The 24025-nt window shown below is 45.2% G+C and overlaps 1 protein-coding gene across 10 annotated transcripts in view; it reads right to left on the minus strand.

The window, feature by feature from the left end:
* BOLL (boule RNA binding protein) overlaps window positions 1-24025 on the minus strand; it is a 1385263-nt gene that overhangs the window by 1125699 nt on the left and 235539 nt on the right. The gene's annotated exons all lie outside the window — the stretch shown is intronic.

Here is a 24025-nt window from a genome sequence, read left to right on the forward strand (position 1 = left end):
CTGGCCCCGAGCCCGCCTCTGGGGCCTAATTTAATAAGGGCGGCAGGTGAAGTCTTCACATGGCTCAATTAAGACATGGAATTGGCGTTTTGCAACCCCACCTGCAGAGACAGATCCCAGACTCACCATAAGCGCATAGCGGAGCTTAGAGTGGATAACACAGATTTGTTTTAGCCATTACCGACCAGATGTACAAGTGAATAAAAACGTCACTGGTCGAGCTGCTGACAATCAACAACTTTACTTTAGCACAGGTATCGATCAATACGCGTCACTTAGGGTGGTCCAAGAGTAGTAGTGATATAAAATAATAAAAAAGCGCGTCTCGAAAACGGAAAAAAAAGCGCTTGCCATGAGACAGCCTTTTGTCTCTAAGCCCGTCCTTTTCAGACTGGGGGCGTGTTTTTTGTTGAGTGACGGTTGATGTCACGGATAGAAAGGACAGCAAAAAACATGCCCCTCAATCCGAAACGGACTGGGCTTAGAGTGACAGGCAGAGCTCTTCTCCAATGGCTGGCCGCCGTTTAGGAAACCAGCCAATGGAGAAGAGCTGGCTCGTTTACCGCCCTACTCTAGAAACATAAAATCTCGGCAGCAAGACTGCACAAGCGCAGCCTACGCAGGCCGAGACCTAAAAAGCAGTGCAGTCATTGAGAACACAGAATAGATTCCCTTTTGAACCTTTACTGGAGACCGAGGATAGCGACTCAAGTCACAAAGGGCAGATTCAAGCTTCTAAGAAAATAATTGTCGCTGGAGACACCAGTAGCCTTTTAGGAACTGACTACTGGCTGCAAAGTGCCCTTACAGCCATTTTCAGATGGCATGTATAATCATAAAGGGCTTACCTGCTGATAAGGTAATATGATACAGAAATATGCTAGCGTGTCCTTTACTTTTGTTGGATCAAGAATAGTTCTCGGAAAAGTATGAGGAGCAACTAACAGGGGGATTCAGTCACTGCATGATATTAAAACGGCTTGAAAAAAAATCTAAACAAGTTTATCTTGTGAAAAAGGAATTTGTTCACTTGTTTAACTTACTGAATAAACTGAGTAAGACACATAATTGCGATGAAACAGACAAATTTTAGGCACCAACGTCAGACACAGGGAAGGATATTGAAACTCAACCCATGGGGAATCAGGTCTGTGAAAATAAGGGAGCAATCCCAACAATGGGTACAACATTAAAAGGGGGGCCTAGTTTGCCATGGGCACTAAGACGGAAAAGTTGAGGGGCTAAAGGATAAATGCGACAATTTAGAGGCCTAGACTTATCGCAATAAAATTACACTCAGGAACCTGCAAGAAACCTGGAAATCTTAGAGTATTACAATGACCCGTTTCACTGTATGCAGAATGAGGATAAAGACCAGAAAGTGTAGATAGTCCTAGAAAATTGGGAAACTCCTGCAGTAATCACACTAAACCCGCCCTAGAGGTATACTCGCAAAAATTCCATCCATGCCTATGACAAAATCTTATTTATTTTTTTTAAACATTTTTTAATTTTTGTTTTTTGAAAACTTTATGGTCTCACAGGGTTGCTTGTGTTCCGTTTAAGTGAGGACCTGGAAGTTCCCATTGGAACAGGATCATGATTGATTTGCATATTACCATATGGCTGGGTCCAAACTGAGGTGGTATGGTGTGTAAAATAACCAGTTGCAGAGATTCATTCAAGCATTCTATACATCACTTTACGTATACTTCAGTGTGTTGCTCTAAGCGGAATAGGGACTGGTAGGCCCAGACATGGGTACCATGCATACTGTAACACTGGAATCAAGGTACACCTGGCTTAAGGGCGCAGAATGTGTTATAACGCGTATGAGATTTTCTTTGAAGGTGCGGTCGAATTGTCCTGTGCTTGTTCCTTTTTCAGATGCTTGAAAGCTTCCTTTGCTTTTTAGGTCTCGGCTAGCGTAGGCTGCGCACATGCGCAGTCTCGCTGACGAGATTTTATGTTTTTAGGTAGCTTTCACTAGCGGGCTTTAAGCCCCGCCCCTCTTTTCCATTGGCTAGCGTCACCGTTTATGCTAAACTGTGGCCAGCCATTGGAAAAGAGATTTCCTTGACGTTGACCTTTCTCTTTTTGAGCCGTCCCACTTGGACAGGCTTGGCTGCCTTCCTTCTGCCGTAAAAGGTTTGTTATCTTTATGGGGCCAGACACATGGCCCCATAAAGATAACAAACCTTTTGCGACGGACGAAAGTGAAAGTGGACCGTGCTTGTTATTTACTTTCAGCCGTGCTGTACCGCCGTTAAGTTTCTGTACACTCAGGCAAGAAGTATTAGCTTTGCCAATGCTCTATCACGTAAGCATGTACATTTCCACATTGGTTTGGCTTGTTTGTCGTGTTGAACTTTGTTATCCCGTTTCTGAGACTGCGCTTTGGTTCAAAGGTTTCTGGGCAGCAGACCTGTTTTATGATTAACTTTTGTGATGACGGCTTGGCTTTGCTTTGTCGCGCTTCCCATTTTCACTTCTGTGTTGGCTGCAGAACGCTTTGCCACTGGATTGAGCTCATCTTTACAAAGTGTTACTAAAGGACCCTGATGACTGACTATAAAAACGTAGACATTTCATAGTGAATTCAGTAAGTACTTTGGGGAGAAACCTTTGGCTGTGCGCCAGTATTAAGACAATACGAATCGATGTTCTCCGAAAAAAGTCTAAACTACAGCCTGTCTTGTGCGCTACATTTTATTTTGTGTCTGGGCTAGTAATGAGGATTAGACACCTACGAGATTGCAATTCGTTCAATATACAAGTCGCGTCCAAAAGGAGTTATATTTTTCTTTATAATGTACACATTTGTTTCCACATTAATGACATCCCATTTGAACAAAAACTGCTGTTTGGAAATGTGGAGGATAAAGGCCAGTGCTGTGACCAAGTCTTGATAGCGTAAAGCGAGCATGCACAGTGCATCTTTCTTGTACTAACGTGTTTCCTGAAGCTGCTGTGGGGAGCGGGAGCGGCAGAAGTGCGAGCGCCTAGAAGAGCTGGAGCTCAAGCGGCAAGAAAGAGAGCGCCTCGAGCAGGAGAGGATCAAACGTGAGCTCCTCGAGCGGGAGAGGCTCGAGCGGGACAGGATCGAATGGGAAAGAATTGAGCGGGAGACGCTCGAACGCAAGAGACTCAAATGGGAAAGATGAGGACGGGAGCTGCAAGAACAGCTCGAAAAGGAGCAGCTGGAATGAGAAGAAGAGCAGCGGCTAGCTAACGCTGGTAAGGACACCCTTCCCGTGTGCATACATTGTGCGCATCTTCAGTGCTGTCTGTCACTTCACACTGCTCACATCTTCGGTGCTGTCTGTCACTTTACACTGCTCAGATCTGAGGTGACACTTTACACTGCTCAGATCTGAGGTGACACTTCACACTGCTCACATCTGAGGTGACACTTTACACTGCTCACATCTGAAAACACTTTACACTGCTCACAACTGAAATGACATTTCACACTGTTCACATCTTAGGTGCTGTTTGACACTTCACACTGCTCACATCTTTAATGATGTGTGCTGTTTGACGTTTCACACTGTTCACATCTGAAGTGCTGTTTGAAATTTCACACTGCTCACATCTTTGGTCATGTTTGACACTTCACACTGTTCACATCTGCGATGTTGTCTGACACTGACCTCTGCGTTGCTGTCGGACACTGACATCTGCGGTGCTGTCTGACATGAACATCTGCGGTGCTGTCTGACCCTGACATCTGCGGTGCTGTCTGACCCGGACATCTGCGGTGCTGTCTGACCCGGACATCAGCGGTGCTGTCTGACCCGGACATCTGCGGTGCTGTCTGACCCGGACATCTGCGGTGCTGTCTGACCCGGATATCTGCGGTGCTGTCTGACCCGGACATCTGCGGTGCTGTCTGACCCTGACATCTGCGGTGCTGTCTGACCCTGACATCTGCGGTGCTGTCTGACACTGACATCTGCAGTGCTGTCTGACACTGACATCTGCGGTGCTGTCTGACACTGACATCTGCGGTGCTGTCTGACACTGACATCTGCGGTGCTGTCTGACACTGATATCTGCGGTGCTGTCTGACACTGGCACCTGTAGTGCGGACGCTGTCTGACACCTGTGTTCAACAGAAACCTTGAGGTGTAATTCTGCTGTGGTCCATAAGTTTCTAATGTTAACAGAGGTGTTTTTCACCAATGTATTTGATGCATTTTGGGTAGTGAGGTTTATCTGTACCTATTAGCACCACAACCAGATTTCTCATTGTGCTCATCCTTTGAAAACTATATGGGCACATGCCAAATAGTGGTGCAGCCTAAGAAAACCATCACCACCCATTCTCATTCTTGTCAGGTGTAATTCTGTAGCCTATCTCTAAGCCTCTGATGCTTTGAACTTGTACATAAGCCTTTGCTTCTATTGCCACTGGTATTAAGTGCTCCATACAAACTGCTTAAATTGGCGCATGGCCAACTTAGTAAACTCAAAATCTTCTGTTGTTTAGAAGTTTGCTAAAGTAAATATTTCATATGCATTTATTTGTTTAACAAGTAAAAACAATCCTAAAAAATGCAATAGGTCTCGTCTTTGATTAAGTTAAAGCCATCTGATTTGTTATACAATACCGTTGGCAAAGCGAATGGCTAACTTAATTAAAGGCGAGACCTATTGCATTTTGAATGCTTGTTATCAAAAGCCGTGTGGAGGGACTGCTTCTTGTGAGTGAAAGAGTGATGTTTGGAAATCGTTTTACTACTGACCTTTTCTTCCATGTCTTTTTTGTTTGTGTTTATCAGGATGTAAAACAAATAGGGCTTTGGGGACAGTAGGGAGGTCTGTCCCCCGGGGGCATTGGGGGAAAACAGGCCCAGTCTAGTTGACTGGGCTTGTTGGGCTACATCTGGAACAGGATGTAGCCCAAGGGTATGTATGTCGCCATTTTAAAGCTGCCACCCACCATTTTGTTGCTAGGTCGACACGGTGGCAGCCCCATAGTGGATAGGATTGTTGAAAAAAAAAAACTGTGAGCAGTTTCGTAGAAGTGGTGTGTTTTAAGCAGACAGTGTCAGTTTAGGGTAAAAAGTCCTTTGTACTTTTACCATGCTGTGAGTCCTCAAAGGATAGCATGGAGGACGAAAGGGTTAGCGAGGCGCTTCACCTCCTGTTGGTGGCTGGGGACGAGGCTGCACAATCGGCTCGCCATGCTTCTAGCGGGGTGGCGGCTGCTGTTTTACCATGCACTCCGCATTGGGCCCAAGTACACCGCAGGTGAGTGCTAGAGGCTGCGCACGGAGCTCATGCTGTGGCTTCAATGCCGAGAGGAGGGAGGAGCCACGGGGAATTAGCGGCAATTCTACCATTAAGCAGGGGTGATGGCTGCTGTTTTACCATGCACTCCGCATTGGGTCTAAGTACACCGCAGGTGAGTGCTGGAGGCTGCGCAAGGGGCTCATGCTGTGGCTTCAATGCGGAGAGGAGTGAGGAGCCACAGGGAATTAGTGGCAATTCTTCCATTAAGCAGGGGAGGGGGAAGCTCTTCCAGGGCAGTGTTGCGGGGCTCTGGAAAAAAGGCCCGGCGCACGGGACTAGCAAAGAAAGAGGGAGTGGTAATGCTGGATGTGGAAGGGGGGAGCCTCCAGGAGCAGTCTGGGTATGTGGGAGCTATTGATCTGGTGCTGGTCCAGGCATCAGAGGATTTTGAAGACCAGGAGCTTCTTCTGGGGGAGCAAGATTTAGTGGGTGAATGGTTGGAGGGATAGACCCAGGTGAGGCGTTGGGGGAGGAAGTGTGGGGGGGGGGGAGCAAGCCCAGATTTGTTTGGTGCCTGGGAAAGCAGAGCGGTCTGTAGGGCAGGGACTCCAGGGCAGAGGTCAAAGCCAGAGGATGGTGGCGTGCTGGGCTCGGAGGTAGTGTTTGATTTCTTCGTAGGCAGGCATAGCTCCCATCAAGGACAGTTAGGGGAGGATGACATCTCAGGTGGCACAACTCTGCCTAGCTTACGAGATAGTAGGTGCAACGCTTGAGTGGAATCGTGGGAGGAAGATAAGTTTGATTGGGGGTCTGCTTCACGCAAACCCCACAAAGTTTATGCTAGGCAGGATGGCAGAGGTCAGAAGGGTGCGCAGAGTACCAGGTCAGTGGAGTTTGTTGGGGAGGGATGCAGAAGGCAGTTTTTTCAAGGCGCTGCACACTGGGCCTACTTTCTTCTTTTCAGGGACGCAACGCAAAGTGGATTGCAGACTTGGGAGAGCATGGTGTGGCTTGCACTCCCTGGGGGGAAGAGAAGGAGTGTCCAGAACGGCCACTCGGACTGCATCGTGGCACCCAGCAGCAAATGGCACAAGGTGGTCCAGGGAGGCCACACCAAAGAGGACAAAGGAGCAAAAAGGGTCATCTTTGGAGTGGGAGAAACATGTGGCCCGACGGCCTGCATCAATGGAGCGCCTAGTTAGTGAAGGCCCCTTGGACATGAACAAAGGATGCCCCTTGAGCGGGATTGGCAAGAGCCACAAGGTGTAGCGGTCACAGCAAGAAGCTGTGAAGGGCTTGTATGGCAAGAGGAGATGATGGTAATGGAGACGATAGTCTAGAAGAGGGAGAAATTGTGGATCTGAGAGACAAGACAACAAGTTGCCGCCTAGGTAGATGGTCACGTGGGAGGGGGAGGTGGGGTTCGCTAATCCGATGTTTAATGCTGTTTTTCAGTTGCCCAGTCGGGACCAAAGAAGGCCTAAGGACACTTAACTGACGAGAAAGAAAAATAGATTGGCAAGGCGGCAGACTCCAGAGCGGGTGCCGACCCTACGGCTAGGTAAGAGTGCTAATGCAGCGTTTGGTCCAGTGATGGTATCTACGGGGGTAGATGAAGGGTGAGAGGGAGGCAAGCAAAGCTGAGCAAGGGTAAGTTATGTCAAGGATACTGGGGTTAGAAACAAGGAACACAAAGGCAGAGAATGAATACAAGCGAGGCCAGGCGGATAAGGACATTATACGAATTTTACCAGAAATGAAGGATGCAGCAACAGGCTTAGGCGGAGATAAGGGGACAAAAGGACGGGCTGCGGATGCGGCCGGGAAGGAGAGTAAGGTGCTTAAAATACACAAACTACCTTACACGAGGGTCACTAAACCACTAACTGCTCACTTTATGTTGTCAATCAAAGGAAGAATTTGGAAGTGTGAGTATGTGGAGGGGGTCAAACTCCTACATAGGGAACTCAGGGCAAAAGAGGGCTCAAAGAGGAGGAGTAGGATGGATGTTATCTGCAAGGCGCAAATATCTTTTGGGGAAATGCCTAGGCTCAGTACGACAAGGAGTTTAGGGTGCGCACGGCATGGGACCCAGAGACGAGATGGGGTAACTGGATACAGATTTGTGGTAGCAGCTTGGCCAAATTCAGGAAAACGATATACACAGCCAGTTGTCTGCCTATTGCTTATCACCTCTTTCAGGCCCGTCCCACTTGGGGAGGGGTGGGTACTGCCACCAAGAAGGGAGACAAGGTGCATGCTGGGCAGGAGTATTGTAGATTTAAGCATGAATGCTCCAAATGCCAGGGAGACATCCCCTTGTCAACTGTTACGGGAACGCAGGGGGTGTGGGCTAGAAATCAACAGGGTCATAGTTCAAACTGGCAACCGTCTTCAATGGGAGTGTGCACGTTCAGCGCAGTGAAGGATGGGCACACGAACCTGAAGGGAAAGGCTTATGCCAGCCAAAACATGAGCCTATATAACTTAACCGGGGTACATTCCCCGAATCAGGAGGATACGTGTACTTTGCAGGAGGGATTCACATGTGGCTTTAGGTTGGAGTACAGAGGACCACGAATGAGGAAGTGGGTAGAGAAACTAAAATCAGTTAAAACTCTTCCACAATTCGTGCGCAACAAGCTGTTCAGGGAATTGCAGGAAGGGAGGGTGGCCGCCACCATTAATACATGGCCATTAGAGAACTTGATGGTATTTATAGGGGTAGTGCCCAAGAAGGAGGCTGGCAGTTTTTGCTTATACAACATTTGCAATGGCCGGAGGGATACTCAGTTAATGATTTAATCGGGGAAGACCCGAAGTCTGTGTCCTACTCATTAATAGAGGTGGCATTGGCCATGGTTGAACAAGCGGAGCCAGGTGCTTTTATGGCGAAATGTGACATAAAATCAGAATTTCGGTTACTTCCAGTACACCCGGATGATTTCTCACTACTTGGTATTCAATTTGAAGGGGCCTGGTATGTGGATAAGGCTTTGCCCCAGGGATGCTCGATTTCATGCACCTTTTTTGACTGATTCATCACTTTCCTGCAATTGATTTTTGTACAAGAAACGGGTCACGAGAAGGTAAGACCATTTCAATGACTTTTTCAGGTCATGGACTCTGGTTCCGTGGACTGCCAGTGCTGCTGTTTAGTTTTAAGGAGCTCATGGAGGATGTGGGGGTACTTCTGGCCCCGCAGAAAAAACTGGGTCTGGTGACCATCATTTCATTCCTTGACATGGGGTTGGAATCAGTTGCAATGATAGCGTACCTTCCGCAGGTGTTATTGGACATGATGTTGGCAAAAGGAACAGTCATGGTCAGGGAGGTTCAAGCTCTTTTAAGGACATCTGAATTTTGATTGCCGGGTGGTGCAGGAGGTAGGACATTCTGCAGGAGGCTAGGCCTAGAACACCACCATGTAAGGCTGTCGGTGGGGGTTAAAGCTGATATGCGTAGGTTGAGAAGATTTTTTGTACTCCTTCAATGGCATTCCAATGCATTTGCTTCAGGAAATGGACTGGGATGTGCAGATTTTTAAAGACAAGTCAGGTAGCATAGGTTTTGGTTTGTACTGGCAGGAATGCTGCTGTGAAGAGGAGTGGCCAGAAGATTAAAAGAATGGAGCACAAAGCATTGCATTGCTTGAGTCTTTCCCTTTAGAGGCAGCAGTTAACTGTGGGGTGCCTGGCTGCAGCATAAGAAAGTACTCTTCAGAATAGGCAATATTGTTGTAGTTTAGGTGGCTACATGACAGTCAGCAAAAGACGTGCAGGTCCTTATGTTACTGAGGGTGTTTGTGCTGGAATTTTTGGGTATGGATGTATTGTTCAGAGCCAGGCACATATTGGGGTGGACAATGACATTGCAGATCACAGTGGGACAGGTTCCATGGACTGATGATGGAGGCGGAGGGCAGGTCTCAGATACCACTGGAGTTGGGGGCGGTGGAAATAGAAGATGTGTCAACTGTTAGTAGGGTCCTTGGCAGCCTCCACTCTTAGAGCATATTACCAGGCATGGGGTGAATTCTTGAGCTCAGGTGCTAGTTAACGCCCGAGGGAATGGCAGAGAGTAGAAAACGTAGAGCAGTTTATATTGAGACCGACGAAGAAAGGTCTTTCCAGTGTGACGATCACAGGGAAGTTGGCAGGCATTTCCTTATTGGGGAAATTAGTGTGAGATTGTGCCCCTTCAGCGGGGGATTTGGGTAAGGGAATGTTAGAGGATTGGGCTAGAGAACAGGATAGAACGGGAGGGAGTAGGAAGCCCCCTCTCTTGGCAGTTTTTTTTGTAGAGTTATACATAGTTTTCCAGAGATATTGTTACTCGCAGGTTGAAACAGTTTTATTCTCCACATTAATGTCGTGGATGTTTTCTGGGGCCTTTTTTCATATCTGATCTGTTGGGGGGTAGTGGGGAGCAGGGTTTGAAATGGGAGGATGTTGGTTTTAGACAGGATAGGCTGGAAATCTGCTTAATTTTTTTAATTTTTCTTTATTTATTGACTTTTACAATAAGGGATACCAGCAGAAAGAGAGGGGAGTGAAACAAAGGGATAGACAGGGGAGTCAGAAATGCCACAAAAAAGAAGCGTCAGCTTAGGCATCATCAATAACAAAAAAAGACATACTGTTCGGTAAAGAGCATGTCCATATATGCATATAGGAACTAGATAGCACCAGTTGCAAAAAGGCATGATGATAGGAGGAAGTGAATAGGGAGCCATAGCTGCAACTATAGGGAGAGGTGTTTAGTAGCATTAATGGTCCACATTAAAGAGGAGGGCAGCAAAAAACGCACAGGTAGGGTGTCGGGGGTTCATTTGCAGAAATAAGTATTCATGCTTGTGGGCTCACGTGAAGCCCAATTGGGCATGGTTTGAATACAGTGTGATCTCTCTTCCTCTTCTGGGTAAAGTAATAAATAGGACCACATTGGCTGCCATTGGTCTTTGGGTCTGGAGGTAGGGAGTTGCATTGCAGTTAAATTGTCAGTAGTACCGTCACAACACTTTACACCCCGAATCCAAGCCTTCACTTTTGGGACAGTGGCTCCACCCCAGTGTAGAGAGTCCCGCCGTTTGGCGCAAAGTAAAGCAATGGTGACGTAATGCCGAACTCCTGCAGCTAGCGTGGGTTGAAAGTCCGCCGACTCCGCAGGGGCAGATGGAGGCGTGGTACAAATAGTATTATATAATCTATGTAAGATGAACCTGTCCATGTAAGACATATTGTGCCCTTCCGATAGGGAACACACAGTGAGCAACCCAATCCTTCACTCTGCGTGTGTGTAGTTACGGCACGCTCAAGGCACCATACCAGATCGTGACAAGACGACTATCTCATTCACTGTGAATTTCATGCATCACGTTACATCAAGATCGCTTGACTGAAATTCTACCAGTTTCAAATTAATCGGTTTACTTGGGGATTTGAGACGCTGTGGATGCTCACTCTACACGGTGATTCGGATTTACACGAGAGCCATTGACGCCGCCCGCCTTCGTTTGCCAAGCCCTTCATTTTCACGATACAGGACGGCCTCCTAAGAAACTTCCGTTTGAATTGAATTTTTTTGTATCAGTGATCATTCTGCTACATCGGTGGTCAACACACATAGGGCTTTACAAATATTAATTGATCAGTCCTGAAGATGGTCTCAAAGAAACGTTCATAGGAGACCAAAACGTCGACCTTCACCCTTATCCTATCAAAATTCATAATATTTACAAACAGGATAGGTGTGCTCAGGAATTACAGAGGAGAAAATTGAGATCTTACTGCTCTTCCTGTATTCCTGTTTATATATTTGTATTTCAAATCCCTTTTGACTTATTTTTTGATAAAATTCAAGATTTGCATATGCACCTAAGTGTTATTGTTTTTGTTTATTGTTTCATGTTCAATATGTCTATGTGTAAACATTTATTGAGGATTGAATATGCATGATTGACTAAACTAATCTTTATTAGGACCATTGAATTGTCCTCTCCACAATTGTATTTAAGTATTGAAACATTTTTTGGAACAAACTCCCTCGGAGGTACCCCTTACCCTTTCATTTCCGATAGGGAAGCGCAACTGGGCATTATGAAAGAGGTCACCCAGAGTGTGGAATTTACACAAGGCTAGGGTTCGCTTGGTTAGTGCTTCTCTGGTTAGAGGAACCCAAAGATTGTCAAAGAGCAGTATGCGCGGGAAGTAAAGGAGGTAGGCGTTCAGAGACCATTGTAGCTTAACACAGGCCCAGTATGTAGTTGAAAGTGTTTGTATTTCTGAGGGAGTTCTAGGTAGGCCTTGCAGTATTATAGTGGAAAGTGAGCATGGGCGAGCCTGAGTCCATTTTCGGTTTCAAGTATTGTAGCCGCGCGTCAGGTTGGTACCAATAGTACGCGAAATGTGCCTGTGCAACACTCAATTTGAGTGTGCGCTTGTGCCTTTTGTGGGGTGTGACTATTACCAAAGGGTTAGGAGGCCTGTCAGAAATGACCAATGTAATTTAATAAGTGGACTAACGCAACTGCTGCCCAATTAAACACCGGTTGAGGAGATGAACAATATAGTGTAAGAGCCAAAGCCCGCAACTTTCTAATAACGTTTTTACAACTGCCTTGTTTCCTATGAACTATTATCTTGTCTAACCTACAAACTGTAAGGTGCCCAAAGAGAGTATTGAACAAACGCCGCTGTTTAGGCAAGGTATTTGTCCAGGAAGAGCCACATCTCGCTGCTGCGTCCAACTTGTGGTGTTTGGTTTTTCGTTATGTTGTCTGCTCCCCTTCGATCGGCTTACTCTGTACTGTTTTTGTAAAAACTTCTTCTAATAAAAAAATTTTGAGAAAAAAAAAATGTCAATACAAAATTTATGAGTTCAGGGTTGGCCCATAATGAAACAACACACTCCTTCCAAAACTTCCATGACAGGTCTAAATAAAAGGCATGTGTAACTAGTAACTGAGCTGTAAAGAGAGTTTTGAGGCCTGAAATGCATCTAGATTCATGTACTGATCATATTTTGCCATTTAGTGGTTAGGGTCTGGAAGTAAATTGTACAATACCAAAGTTGACACCTCTCATCATAATGTCAGTAAAATCATTCTAATGAAGCTGTAATATAAAAGACATATTTATTAACCTCAGATGAGGGAGACTACATCACACAGTACCCTCGGGTAACTGTAGGAGGCATTCTAAGAAGTACAGAAAACAGGGGCCTTATATATGCTTAGGTTACATTAGTCAGCATAAAACCAAGGGGAGGTCCTGGCTCATACCAGCATGCAAAATGACTAATTTTGCATACAAGATTTGCTTGCTTAACAAAGAGGGAGGAAAGTCATTCTCCTTACATCAGCAAAAATAGCCTGACAGTTATAACATAAGAACAGGTGCATTCTACCGGCTAGGCCCCTCTGAGCATGTGCAAGGCTCTGGAAGAGGGAAACAGCACATGGCGAGCTAAAATGGCTGCCAAGTACAAAATGGCTTTCAGCTCATGCTAACAGATCCCTGCTGTCTTTAACAGATGATCCTTTTAGCATGAGCTAAAGACATTCCTATGATCCAGTAGGAACGCAAAAAATATTTTGCACATTTATTTTCATAAATTTATCAATATCCTAATACATTGCTAGGTGGGCATTTTCCATTCTAAACATTCCATTAAGCGGGTATATATAAGGTATAAGCAGGAGTACCAAGGAAAAAGAGCATTGGGTCATAATAAACATACAAATAGCAGGAGAGAGTAATGACTATTATCACAAACAGAATTATCATTATTTTTCCACCCTAAGCAAAAAAGCAAATCCTAGAATCATCTACTAAAAATATTTTCAGGGCTCCTATGCATTTCAGGGACCATCCATTTCAATTTCAGAATAGCCAACAGCACATATCTAATAAAAAACATTTTCAATAGACTTTTCCAGTTTTTCTTTATAAGGGCTTGAACATCAATTTAATGTACTTTTAGGAGCAGGGCAAAGTCACATTGCTAACAAAAAGAAGTCCTTGGGGAAATTTAAGCCGCTGTACAACCAGCCAGAGGGGAGTCTTCTCCCTGTGTCTGTTTGAGCCTCACAGGCAGGCTCTTGTTTCCACGGTGGAGCTGCGCAACTCAAGAATCACGGCCCAGTTTCAAGGGAAAAGTTTCTTCTTTCAGGATAGGGCAAACACCCACCAGGGCAAATGCTCTCAGCGATTCTGTCAAGTGTCTTTGGCAGTGCACCAGTTTTCTTCACTTCAATCTAACAGGCACTAGAGACACAGCACCTGTACCCTAAACTCAAGTCCTTCCCTAACTCCTATATTACTCTATTGGCGCACTGCTCTTTGTTGGGGCCACACATTGCAAACAGAAGATCAGATAGGTCTATGTCCTCCAATAGCAGAGAAAGATGTTGTTTCACTGCAGATAGTGTAGAGTGTTCTAACCATTGTTCCCACTGAATAGGTAGTAACAATTCTGGAGTGTCGCGATTGGGAAAAACAACGATCATGTCGGCTAGCTTTAAACCTTGGTGTGGAATTCAAAAAACGGGTCTGACATCCATTTGTGTCCACTGGCCACAATAACCACCCGCGAGGACCTGAAAGTGTGGTGTTAATTGTATCATTCTGTAGCATACTATTGAGTTGGTCAGCAGTGACATTTGTTAAATGTTGCAAATTTTAAAACCATGCAGAGGAAGGAATGGTTAGAGTATTCATTTATTAAATTTAAGCCAGTGCTAGACATGACGTCTGCTGTTTGGCGTCATTCAGGAAAATCATTTGAGTTTGAATTAAGCAGGATCGAAATAAATTAGCCATACCCTGGACCTGCCAGGATTTTGTACCCCAAATGGAATTCAAATCAACGGATCCTTCCAGTAATCATAGCCTTTCACAGTTCCTTTTGTAACAAATGAACCCGTATAGATTAATTTGGTTTGCAGACGCATATATTTTTTCGGTGGTGTAGGGTCAAGTTTAAAATAAAAGGACATTGGATCTGACTTTTCATATCCCAAAAAATTTGTACATTTACCTTTGTATGTTTTGGAACTCCCTTGTGGGGTGTGGAACATTGTTCCCATTGTGTATAAATAAAAAGTGTGTGTTCGGGAGACAAGGGCCTCACCCCACCATGGCTATGGCGAATATCACCCTTATCCTCAAAGCGGGTAAGGATCCGGCGCAGGGTTCTTCTTACCGCCCAATAGATTTGCTCAACACCGATGCCAAGATCTTCACTAAAATTGGCATCATGTCTCGAGCCACACCTGCCGGGCCTCATTGACTATGACAAGGTGGGGTTTATCCGTCACCGGCAGGGCGCGGACAAAGTCCGTTGCATAGCGCACCTTGTTGAAAAAGCTTGGCGCCTAAATATCCTTACATGCCTCCACTCGCTTGACGCGCCAAAGGCATTCGGTCGGGTAGACTGGTCCTATCTCCGCGCCGTGTTAAGTAAAATAGGTCTGGGACAGGAGTTCATCTCGAAGAAGATCATGGCATCGTATGTGGCACCCACAGCCTGCATTCGACTCAATGGACGAGCCACAAGGCCAATATCATTACATGGGGGCACGAGGCAGGGGTGCCCACTCTTCCTTAACCTCGGGAGGCCAAATCCATAAGATTAACCTCTTTGCGGATGACCTCCTGCTCACGCTGACCCAGCCTCAAGTGTCGCTCCCATGCATGGTCGAAAATCAGTAGTCCTTTGAAGCTGTCTTCAGCTTCAAGATCAACCTCTGTAAATCATTCCCCTCAACATTAATATCCCGGCCCCTGAGGCCAGAATGCTACAGGGGCTGACCCCCTTCCAATGGACGGAGACCTCCATCACGTACTTGGGGCTTCAACTTACCCCCACACTCGCCTCCTGGTCACATACAAACTGGGCAATACTGCGCCGCTCAGTACTGGCTGACCATCAGAGATGGAAACCCCTCCATATTTCATGGCTGGGACGCATCAACATTATTAAGATGAACGTTCTACCAAGGGTCCTTTATCTGTTTCAGACACTGTCGACCCCGATCCCACAGGCAGATATTCAGCATCCCCAGATAGACTTGCGTGCTTTTTTGTGGAATGGGAGGCAACCACGAGTAGCGCATCAGCTTTTGATGCGCCTGCGGGTTAGAGGAGGTCTGGCATGCCAGAACTTACAGGACTACTATTGGGCAGCGCATCTGAGGTATATCTCGGAGTGGGTTGTGCGGGAGAGTGAGATGCATTAGTTCCACATGGACCGTGCGGTGGCATGCCGGCCACTGTGGGACCTTGCTTGGCTACCTAACCATGCCTGACCCCTAAATGAGTATGTTGCAACGCCGAACAAAACAATCCTAGAAATATAGGATAAAATAGTGGTCAAAAAGGGACTGACAACGTTTCCGTCCACAAACACTCCTATCGCGTGCCCCCCGGAATTTTGCTGGGGCTTGCCAAAGCAGGCGTTTGGTGGATGGAGCAAGGGGGGAGTGTCGTCGATTTGCGAGTTATTACGAGGGGTGCCATCAAGTCCTTTGATGACTGCAGGTCCGAATTTATGTTATCCTGCACGGCACGTCGTCAATACATGCAACCGCAACAATGTCTCTCTGCTCCGGAGATCCATGCTGCGGCGACACGCCATTTTACTTTGTTTAAAAAACTGGTGCAAGCCTTTGAGGGTACAAGAGGTCTTACCTCTAAGACCTATCAGGTGATACAACACTCGACTCCGATGCACACACATCGCAACTAGACCACATGGCAAGACGCGACCCTGGGAGGACGCTCTCCCAAGCAATGGGAAAAATTGTGGCAAGATATCCCCAAAACATACCGCAGCCTTGCCTCCTCTGATACCGCATACAAATTGATGCCTCAATGGTACTATACACCCTCCCGGCTTGCCATCATATACCGCACAGTATCCAACCTCTGTTGGATATGTGGGAAGGAGGAAGGCACTCTCTACCACATATGGTGGTCATGTTACACGAGAGCTACTTTCTGGAAAGAGGTCCTGGGGCACATTAAAGGTGTTGTGGGATTCCCGATTCCATCGCTGCAACACATGGTGGTCCTGGGTATACGCTCCTCTACCCTAGCGGCAATGACTGGGGTGGATTGGGCCCTTATTAAGCTATTTACTATTAGCACCGCAACAGCTCTTAGCGTGCACAAGGAAACAAGCCACGGCCCCCTCCATAGCTCAGTGGTTCGTTTGAGTGTGGCATATTCTGGCTATCGAGAGATTCTCTCATAACATAGCAAACACTGAAAAGAAATTCCAACGCATTTGGCAGCCATTGATATCCTATTTCATGCGAATAGAGTGCACTTGCTTTAGCCCTTTGAAGCTGAGGGCCCTGCAACTCTTCCCAAGTGATTGAAAGGCATCTATGCTCTGCCCTGGAGGGTGGGCCGGGGCACCATTATTATCGACTGATAACCCCCTGCCCCCTCCTGCTTGGAACGCGCGAGACACCTCATACCACATGCCACGCCACAAGCTGTACAGTTGCTGTTCCTTTATTGTTACTGTTCTCTTTACTTTTCTAAGCCACCCTGGCCTTGTTCTCATCCAGGAACACAAACACATAGGTCATGGGTGACAGCGGGGCAACAAGGACTACATGAGTCATCTAGAGACCGGCAACCCTGCGGGGGAACGACTGCACCCCTTGATCCCATCCGCTACCTATATCCCTCTGGGGCCGCGGGTCATTGAACTAGCAAGCTCCTGATTCCACTATATTGTCTTACGCTACAAAAGATCTGAAGGACTTCCACAACTTGATCAGTTTATTGTGCAATGTTTAACTTGACACGGCTGGCCCGAAGTGGTTGTAGGCGACTTGCTGTGTACTTATACATTGGTAATACTGCTGTCCTTGTTGTCCCCAACGCTGCCGGCCCGACCAGGGTTGTAGGCACCATGCTCCGTATGATGGGCCAAACTCCTCCTTTATCGCCACCTTCTCTCGCACGAGATCCCCAATTTGTGGAATCCCACTGGAAGGTTCTGGTTTCTCTTTGATTATCGCAGAGGCAGACATCTTCAACTGCTTGTTGGGTTGGGTGTCACAGAACTTCTGTAGGTCCTGTAAGACAGCATAACAATCATTTACGTCAAAGGGCATGGCTGCCACCACAATGTCTGGACCGTCAAGGTCTGGAACGAACATTTTGATGGCAAAGAGAACCTTGTATGGGAACCGGCCACTCAGAAACTTTTTGGGAGATTATTGAGAGCTCGCTGACCCCAGATAGCTGGTGGATCCAATTGCCCTGTGTGCCTAATCCTCCAGCTATTAAGGACTGCTTTAAGTCACAGTTCATCCTCTACACACCTGAACAGGCCTATAGGGAGAAGAATAATGCACCTGTACACCCAGGGATGCCATAGTATCCCGGGGTATGCTTTAGAAGCGAAAGATGGGACCTGATCTGAGTGGAATGTACTGCATGCATGTGTCTCAGTGAAGACTTGCATGTCTTTAGTAACAGCGCGAGCGTCAGCCGTATGGTGTGGCCAACCTCAAAGAAAGCTGGAGCAAAAATCAACTGCAACTAGGATAAAGACTTGCATGTCTTTAATAACGGTGCGAGCATCAGCCGAATGCTGTGGCCAACCTCAAAGAAACCTGGAGCAAGAATCAACTGCAACTAGGATAAACACTTGCATGTCTTTAATAACAGTGCGGGCGTCAGCGGAATGCTGTGGCCAACCTCAAAGAAACCTGGAGCAAGAATCAACTGCAACTAGGATACATTTAAACACTGTATCCACAATAAGGGGAACACACTGGTCCAAATAAATGCAGCCAAAGGTTTGTTAGAAATTAACAAGTGTACCAGAGGTGGACAAGCCACAGTGGTAGCTTTGATTTGTTGACAATGTCACAGACAAAGGACATGTTTTGGCCTGTTGATATAAGCCATGTCACCAATAACATTGCTGTAGAAGCAAAATTGTAGCTGCCACACCTGCATGTGCCAAAGGAACACCTTTTTGCACAGCTATCACTAAAGCTAGTCTGTGGTCTTGGTTGGTAATCAATTGATCACCAACTCCAATAGTGACAAATGGAATGTTTTGTTCACTCAAGTGATAGGTATATTTAGATGGACATCCCTTAGGTAGAAGGTTGCTGTCTTTAATAGCATTAACGGCAGCTAAAACATCAGAGTCTACTCTTGTTTTGGGAAAAAAAATTACAGAAACAGTGGTAGTCACAACTGCAAATTTGGCAACTTCATCAGCCAAAGAATTTCCTACAATATGGGCTCCCACACCACACTGATGACTCAATGTATGCGTAATATGAACCTGTGGTAACCTATCTCTGAGGTCCGCCACTGTAACCCAAAGCATTTGTATGCTGGATTGTGTTGCCTTTAGAATCTTTGAATACATTCAGAAGCCAATAATGTAGATCATCATTAAAGGACTATACACAGTAATACGAATCACTCACAATACGTTTGGGGAATTAAGGATCCATATACTAGAATGCAAGAAGCAAAACTTTCAGTTCAGTCAACTGTGCAGTGCAATCTTCAAAGGACTGAGCGCAAGGTTTTTGTGGTTGGAATTTTCCACCCAAGATCATACCAGCAATGGTGGAACATGCCGCCGAATACTGCTGTTTAGAGACTAAAGCAGGCTGGGCTAAACAATCAATGTAAACAATCTGTTTATACTGTTCAAGAGGTAAGACTGAATTGGTTACGGGATAAACATGCTCACACTGCAATAATTCTTGTGTCTGTAAATACGGGTCAAAGACAAGTCTACATCAAAAGCTGTTAAGGATGTTGCCCAAGGCATCCATCTAGGAAGAAGAGCTTTAGTGTTCGGAGCGCTAGCCTTTGTGACAGCCTCTAAGACTGGCAAGGGAGTAACAACAATAATGTGCTTCCCTTGTGCAAGTGGACACTCCTTAAGATTAGCCATCTGCACTGCATTCAAATGTTTTCAGTGGAGGCAAAATGCATTTCCGCATTGGTATATAAATGTGATTTTTACGACATCAGCACTGTCTCACCTTCGTTAAAAGTGATATAGGCGAATCCAATCGCTCCCAGTAAAACACGGATGACGAGGTTCATGGTATTTATACATGTATGTAAGTGACATGTGGCAAGCAAGTCAGATTGTAAAGATATGAGTGTATCTGTGTGTTCTAATATCCAAGTGATTTAATGCGTTGGGCATAAACAGGAATGTATGTTCTGCCAAAATTAAGGAATCCTAATAAGGTTTGTAGTTTCTTTAATGTACTTGAAGGTTCCAAATGGGCACACTTCTCCAAACGTGGAGGGCAAGACTCTTATCCTGAAGTGTAAGTTCATATCCTGAGAAAAGGACATTTAGAAATGTGATATGCGATTTCTGAAAGTTGAACTTATAGCCCTATGCAGTGAATCCTAAAATTATGCGGTCCAATCTGGATTAACTCATCGTCCGTCAGGTAGATGTCATCTACAAAAGACAATTAGTCCGGGTCAATATCATATAGAATTATCTATTTTTATAGCCCATAGGGAACATTGTATATCTTCTTTGAAAGCCAAGCACCGAGAAGACTATCCAATCTCTGCTTTCAGGCGCTGGATTGTGACTGAAAAAAACGTTGGAAATTACAAGATTGCTTTGTAATTTTTAAGGACAATATGGTTAATTATTTCTGTACTGTGTGTATTTTGCATTACAAATGTGCATGTATGGCTGTTTAAATGTCTGTAGTCTAACACTATTCAATACAAATTATCTTGTTCAAACAGGATGAAGAGGATTATTCATCTGAGAGATACAGGGTTCAATTACTCCCAGGTACTCCAACTACTAGAGTATTTATTTACTGGGTGCTTTAGCATCTCATTTAATGGGATATTGTAGTTGCAATTGCGGGCTGGACCATATGGGTATGATATGATAAGGAGAGTCCTTATCCCAGCCAACATCACAGCGATAAAAAAACGGGGATTGTACAAAAACCCATTTTGATGTACAAGCTTGTTTGACCTCATCAGGGAAAAGAGGACAAAATGAAGGAAGTATTACATCCTCACCCTGTGCGGATCTTTAAACAAAGAGCGGGGGCAAATCGACCTCCGCTAAAAGGATGACATAAGACCAAGCTAAATTCTCCCAGAAGAATTCTTTAATGGTGCATTGTATGTTGCCCATAATTTGTATTTCTAAGCCTTATAACCTGTGTGGAGGAGTGACGCGCCTATCTGGGGTTTCAACTGTAACAAAGTTATCAATCGCTTTCGCTGCCAGAAACTGGAGATTCTGGCACACTAATGTGACTTATGCCGTGTTGTTGAGGAGTGTCACTGCCCAACTCTTGTTCAGGATGAGGGTTCTCCATGTCTGTGGCATATTTTGCTGTGAAAGCTTCAACTTTCTTTTTCAGAAATTGGGGTTTAAATAGGGGAGATTTCTCATCCTTCATTATCTTCACGTCAGATGAGCGTTGCACGTCATATACTCTTCTTGTCTGCGCTCATATCGCCTTCCTCCCTCATACTGCTTTTCATATAAGTCCTGCAAGGAATGAGCAGAACATGTTTCAGAACTCTAATACTTGTCTGGAGCCTTGATTTTAGAGCGATCACCAAAACTGTAGCATCTCTCAGAGGGCTCCTTCGGGTGGAGAACTTCGGCAAGGTTTACTTTTCAGAATTAGTTTAGATTCATCACATGGTTTTTTAACAAACTCACGGTTTTGCTTGGCTTCCTTGTCCGTAATAGGCTTGCCAAGAGGTGGTTTAGTAGGTCTGATTCCCAAATGGTTGCATCCCGAGTACGTGTACACATCAGCAATAATTATAGGTAGCTCACATTCACGGTCGGCTTGTGCGACCGCTGCAAGCCTCTGCCATATAGCCAGAGATCCTGCTTCGCCCTTAATGTTAGACAGAATCATTGCAGTCACCTAATTTGGGAACCATTCATGTGGTCATCACATAGTTAATATTCTATGTTTGTCTCGTGGTCCTTAAGGGGTAACATGACTTCAAGTTGGTCTGTTTTTTGGAGAATTCAAAATGGAATTTCCGCACGATGAGTGGGCACATTTCCCATAACTGAATAAACAATTGCAGGACTTATTGTAGGTACTGCAGTCAACTGGGCTTGTCATAGCAGGTCAGGCTGTGGTGGTACAGCCAACAAAGTGTGTGAAACATATTGAGTCAAGCATTTATATAGTGCAACCAATGTAAGATATAAAGCAAGTGTTTGTACAAGATTAAGATTAGCTACATCAGGGTATGGAGTATATCCAGCTAATGCTGGCCATATCACCCCATCATTACTAAGGAGACCCAAGCGTACAGGTGTAGGTACATGTGGGAGGGTGCCAAGAAACCAAGTATTGGGTTCCCAGTGATATAGTGGTATTTCGATGAGCGTATAAGCTATGTATTGTGAAGGCGCAGGAGTAGTATATGTATGAAATATGTTTGAATTAGCTTCCTCACTGGAAAATCGACCAACAATAGAATACTTCAAAATGATAAGCATCACTTGCTTCTACCACAAAGATAAAATCACCACCTGCATTTGTAAGTCCATCATGTGTTATATGTACATGGACAGCAGGTCTGAAATTAACAGGAATGACAACAGTGGGTGCAGCCATTAACCCCTTGTGCGCTGGCCGAATTGTAGCGCTGTGCGGCGAAATGGAGAGTGGACGGAGTTCGGACGGCCCCCGGCTGTCGTTATCACACCCCACTGTGACGCATGACTGCCGTGGGCTATCCTGAGCACCGAAGGGGTTAATAAAACAGAAATGGAAAAAGAATTTGGCGCTTCCTAAAGACTCTGGAGGATTAATCCCCAAAACTGTGGACGTCTCCAGTGGTAAGTGTAAAGGCTATTATGGACAGACACAAGCCCTACCCAGGAGACCTGTGCAATAAGTACCAGACCAAGTGTTTGCAGCGCCATGCTGCAGGGATTCTGTGTAAATAGAACTATGCCCTCAGGGAACCATGAAAACAGATCATCACTATTTCGTTTTCTCACTCATGGATGTCCATTATAAACAAAACAAAGACACAAGAAGAGTGTACAATATTTATTGAAACTATTGTGCTCTATTATAAAACAACTGCGCTGCAACTAGAAAACATATGCATGCCAGCAAAAAGAATAGCATCACAAGTAAACTATATACAATGAGAAGCCCTACCAAGTTTAATGATGTATCTGCCTCAGCCTTTCCTCACAACGTAGACACAGTGATATATTACAGATCTCTGGGATTAGAACCAAACCCCAAAAGTGGTATTATTGTTAGCTAATCTGCATCTTAGGTTGCATAAAACTGGCGCATTTGTCTCAGGACCTCTCCTCTGCAAGAATTCCCCCCTCTGTTTTCAAGTGGTACGTCTCGGTGTATGAGATACAAGCTGTCTTTTTTAGAAACAGCAGATGTGAATTCATATTCTGTTCTTAATGCCAAGCTACATTACTAATCAAGCACAGAACGAAAGGGTTAAGTGTTGTTTGACCTTGTAGAAAAAGTTCAGACAGAGTCACAGAGAGAAAAACCAATAACAAAAACATGTGCAGTGTTGTGCTAAATATCGGGGCACAAAAATATGCGTGCTGAGTGTAACAAGTACAAAGCAGCCTACAACTGTAAGTTAGGCTAAAATAAGGGAGAGCTAATGGGACCTAAAGGGAACTCATGACACCGCCAGCCCAAACTAGGGAGACCAAGAGACTGTCTAATTCTCTGACGTTTGTTTACAGTATAAGGTACAGTGTGTTTTTTTATTGCATGGAGGAATGCCACCCTTCCCATTATCGAGAGGTGAAGGGCATTCCAAAAGACAATGGAGATCTGCAGACCCCTCACAACTCTTCATATAGTTAACGGATAGTATTGACTTGCTCAGCAAGTCACCCAAATGCCTAGGTACCGAAATATATGTAGCTCCCATGGGATCCCAACCTCAGGAAAGGAGGCATAGGGCTCACCCCTCAGATTCACGTCGGAGTAGAGCACAATTTTTTGTTTATGAACTCTCAGTCCAGACACCCCCTCGAAGACTGCTATTTCCTGGAAAAAGACTGGGAACGACTCCTCAGGCAGGGTCAAATATAACAGGGTGTCTTTTGCGTACATAGAGATAACATGGGTCATGTCTCCCACCTGAATTCTCCAGGGTTGCAGTATAAAATCTAATCATATGGCCCAGGGCTCCATTGCCAGGGCAAATAAAATGGAGACAGAGGACATCCGTGTCTTGTGTCCCTTTCCATGGTCCATAGTGAAGAAAGTCTGCCACCCAAGCCGAGCCCTGCCATGGGGTCTTTGTAGAGAGTTGTATCCATTTTAGAAAATGTGGCCCAAATCCCATTTTAGTCAAGACCTAAAACTTGTATGCATTGTATGCATAGCTGAGGGAATCAAAAACCTTCTCAATTTCAAGAGCCACAAGGGCTCCCCCAATTGCTCGTCTCTCATGCATGCCAGGACATGTCGAAGGTGCCATAGGTTCATCATGGTGTTATGTCCTGGAATAAACCCAAATATTTTATTTTATTTTCAATTTTTATTTATTGTAATTTTACAAAAGTGCATAAAGACTAGGATTATCAAGCAATGAGGGCAAAGACTAGAAGTAAGAACAAGAAAGGAAAGGAAGAGAGAACAAAAACTAATACAGGGCATTTTACAAAAGACATCTCAGCAATCCCGTTTTACATAGCTTTGTCCATAACATACTGTTTCAAATTGTCCATACATCACATCTACACCCACATG

Source organism: Lissotriton helveticus, chromosome 3_1 (genome assembly GCF_964261635.1).
Source record: "Lissotriton helveticus chromosome 3_1, aLisHel1.1, whole genome shotgun sequence".
Classification (NCBI taxonomy): domain Eukaryota; kingdom Metazoa; phylum Chordata; class Amphibia; order Caudata; family Salamandridae; genus Lissotriton; species Lissotriton helveticus.